This window comes from Metopolophium dirhodum, chromosome 1, assembly GCF_019925205.1.
Source record: "Metopolophium dirhodum isolate CAU chromosome 1, ASM1992520v1, whole genome shotgun sequence".
In the NCBI taxonomy this organism is placed as follows: Eukaryota; Metazoa; Arthropoda; class Insecta; order Hemiptera; family Aphididae; genus Metopolophium; species Metopolophium dirhodum.
Genome location: NC_083560.1, coordinates 159,718,712 through 159,722,968, shown reverse-complemented (window position 1 = coordinate 159,722,968; position 4,257 = coordinate 159,718,712).

Here is a 4,257-nt window from a genome sequence, read left to right as displayed (position 1 = left end):
TCAGTACCACGGGAGAGGGGAGCCCCACCGCGCACAGATACGGCCAGCCGGAGCTGTGCGTGGTGCCCCTCAAGGTTGAGGAGCCTACCTCGGCTGAAACGTGGTGGCTGTGGGACAGGCGCCAGATAGTAGTACATAAACCACAACACCTAGTGGGAGGTCCGGTACCCAAGGTGGCACTTAACTGAGTCATTCCGGCCCTCAGAAAAGGTACGGGCCCTCCGGGGCCCGGTGCTGGTGGTCCACAGACGACCCTAGGCCGTAGGCGGTTAGCCGTCGACGTCCTAGCTCCACCTCCGCCCGTAAGTAGCGCCCAGCGCTAAGGCACGGACGGATGGCGGTAGGCGAGAGCCACAAAACCCGGAGACTCCTGTCCCTATCTACTAGTGTTGGTCTGACAGCCATACAGTGCGGACGTGTTTTTGAGGTGCTCCGTGTACAACTCAAGTTCCGAACGGGTTAGAGTAGTTAAATTTTTGCGTTCTTAGTACCAAAAGATTCGTCTCGAGTAGACGCTTCTACTGGTGCATCGAGCGCGAAAATCGGTTAGGTTAGCAAGGCGTGAGGGCGTTTTTAGTCTGTCGCAAGCGTAAACTCTTTGTTTACGCCCGACCGGCAAAACCCTTTCAGCGATTTCTCGGGCTGTATTGCGAATTTCGCGTCGGACGATACACCGTTGAATTCGTGCTGTTCTAGCGCTAATTTTGGTGTAGGCCGCGCGAAAGTTCGACTTTCAGTGCCGAAGTTAGGCTCAAAAAGTTCGCGAGCGAACAGAAGGTCACAGAATCGAGGTACGACATCGCGGTTTGGACAGTCGAATAGTCTTTTTTAAGATAAATCGACGGGCCCGAGCTGCGTTTTCGTGCAGCGATTTGCGGCCCCAGGAGCGGCGATCAAAGTTCCGGCGGGCGAGAGACGCGCGGCGGATCGTGCGGGTGCGCGCGGACCGACGCCAACGCGTGACGTGTCCGAGTGGCGTACGTGCGGCGCGCGGTGTTTAGGATCGTGCGAGTGCGCGCGGCCTGAGTGGTCACCGCCCCCGGGAAACTGCGAGTGCGCGAGCAAGTGTGCGGGCGCGCGTGAACGTGCGAGTGCGTACAACCGGTCCCCCCCAGTGCAACGCTCTGGTGGGCGAGTGCGCGGTGCGTGCGCGTACGCGAGTGGCGCGTTAAAATTCCCGCGAACAGACCGGTGTCGATTTTGAGTCGGTCTGTATAAGCCTTAGGGCGAACACGTTGCTGCGCTGCCGCCATCAGGTAAGGTGTTAGGATTTATATTATATAGGTTAAGGTAGCATAGTTCCAGTGCCGTTAGTACTCCCCACTCGCAAAGGAGGAAAAGGCGCTGCCACTAGGGTAGGTAGGCTCGATAGTTGTATTTAGGTTAAGTCCAAGAGCGCGGTCAGTCATGTCTGACATGGAACTGACCGACGAAGAGGGGGGATGCCTGGAAGAGGTAAGGGCGGGTGCACCGGCGGCGGGGGTCCCAGAGGGGGACACCGTCGCCAAGGTACAAAAGAGGAAGAGGGTGGACGGTCCAGAGGAGGAAGGCATTTCTGAATGCTCCTCCTTTGGTATTTCATCCTTTCCTCAAAAGGCAAGGAATATTGGTAGGGACCTGGACGCGCTCCTTCTGGCAGAGAAGGAGAAGCGAAAGATTTCGGCGGCCGCTCTGCGGACAATCTTGGAGATCAGGGAAAGGTATGAGGCCTTGCTCGATGAGGCCTATAGGCAGAACACGGTTCTGCAAGGTAGGGTCGAGGAGGCGAGGCGGTCTCAGTCGAGACCTGAGGTGCGCGAGGTTGTGGTGGAGAGGACGGTTGCGCCATCTCCGCCCAAGAAGAAGAAGAAGGTCGAGGACAAGGCCAAGGCCAAGTCTGCGGCTGCTAAGGAGAAGGTGAAGGGAAAGGTAAAGGAGCAGCCGTTTGTGGAGGTTGTGAGCAGGAAGAGCAAAAGGAAAAAGAAGAAGAAGAAGAAGAATGAGGAGAAGCCCAAGGAGCAGCCGAGAGTGGCCATCACCACCTCCAAGAAGGTGGCTAAGGCCATCGAGAGGGAGAAGGCGAGGGCTCCGGCCCGCGCCTTCGTCGTCTCGGTGGGGGCTGCTGGGGCCAGTGAGGCCAAGAAACAGCTCTGGGCCGATCTGGTCAAGGGGGTGGCGGTGCCCAAGCTTGGCGGCTCTGCGAAGCTCCCGAGAGGAGATCTGGTGGTTAGGCCGGCTGACGAGGCCACGTATGCGGCCTTGAAGGCCATGGAAAAAGACGGTAAGGGTGTGAGAGAGGAGAGTGCGAGATGGCCGACCGTACTAGTGTATGACGTGGATAGGGAAATTCCTAAGGAGAAGCTCGCGGGCCAGATCGTGGATCAGAACCCGGAGCTTGGTCTGGACAAGGAGGCCGTGGTCCCCCTCTTCATGAAGGGGCCCAAGACGGACGAGCTTGTTTGGTGGGTCTGCTCGGTTAGACCAAGCGCCTTCAAGACTCTGGTAGGAAAGAGTCTTTTCATCGGGTTGGCCAAGTGCAAGGTCAAGGAGTACGTTGACGTAGTCAGGTGCTTCAAGTGCCAGCACTTCGGTCACAGGGCTCTGAAGTGTGTGCAGACGGTGGACACTTGCGGGCGCTGCGCGGTCAAGGGCCATAGGGCCAAGGACTGCAAGAGCGTGCCGGTCAAGTGCGCCAACTGTGGCCTGGCTGCTCAGTCGGGGCACAGCGGTTGTGTGGCTCTTCACAAGGCGACCATCACGGTTGCCCGTAGGACAGATTTCGGCTCAAAATGATCTCTTCGACCTACTGTGTAGTCCAACTGAACATGAACGGGAATCATCTCGTCTCAGATCAGATACTGGACTACAGCAGGGCTAACGGGGTTGAGGTGCTTCTGCTTCAGGAAGTGCTGACCTCGGGAGACAAGTTGCTAGGTTTTGACTACCGCGCCACGAAAGTGGTTCTCAGCAGTAGGGACGGTAGTGCAGGGGCTGCCATAGTTGTCCTAAATCAGGACATCGAGGTGGTAGCCCTGCAGGGGCTCAGCGATAGGTTCTGCGCCGTGGCCAGTCTCAGGAAGAGACATGGACAGGCGGTCGTGTTCGTGTCAGCTTACTTCAAGTACAGCATCCCGACACGCATCTTTACGGACAGGCTAGGTGATATTCTTGATAGGGTCAACCAAGACGTCGTGATAGGGGCCGACGTGAACGCGCACTCGCCGCAATGGTTCAGTCGGCCGGGCAACAACTCGGGTTCAGCCCGGGGGACCCACGTCGAATCCCTGATCGCGGCGAAACACTTGACGGTGCACAACCAGCCTGGCCACCTCGACACGTACGAGAGGCCGGGTATGGGGGCATCGAACATAGATGTTACGCTGACGAGAGGGGGTTCACTGACGAACTCAGTCTCTGAATGGGAAGTGCTCGATGTCACCGACAGCGACCACAGGACCATCAGATTCAAGATCCGCGTCGGATCAGGGTCGGAGGGACCCGCGGTAGGGAAAAGTCGATTCAATGTTAGGAAAGCCGACTGGGATAGGTTTAGGTGGGTTCTGGCCCAGAAAGTTCTTGGTGAACATGAGACCATGGTGGGCGGTTGCGGACAGGTAGCGGAGTCTCTTACGCGTGCTCTCGGGCATGCCATGGAGGCCTCCATGCCCCGCTCCCGTAAATCCGTCAGGATGAAACCGCCATGGTGGGACGCCGGACTCGAAGAGTCCAAAAGGCGCCTCAATAACTTCAGACGCACCATGGACTATAAAGTCTCGGATAGGGACCAATTCAGAGTGCTCAGGAACGAGCACCTGAAAAAGATTAGGAAGGCCAAGATGGAGTCGTGGAGGAAGTTCGCTACCTCCAGCAACTCGGACATCTGGGGCCCGGTCTATCGTTGGGCTAGGAATGGATCTTCTAAGAGTAGGGTACCAAACGCTGTGCTTCGAGAAGACGGAACCTTCACGGTGACGGCTTTGGAGACGGCCGAGTGTCTGTTGGAGAGCCTAATCCCTAGGGACAGGGCTGCTCCTATCTTTGAGGCTGAGAGAGTAGGAAGAGTGAGACCAGAGGTCACGGAGGCCGAGGTTAAGGCGGCTGTCTGGAGGATGGCCCCTAACAAAGCTCCGGGACTGGATGGGATCACCGCTGGGGTACTCAGGAAGGCGTGGGGCGTCATCGGCTTGCCGCTGACCAACGTCCTGAGAGAGTGCCTCAGGAAGTCGGAATTTCCGGACTGTTGGAAGACAGCAGAGGTGGTGATCATCAGGAAGGGAG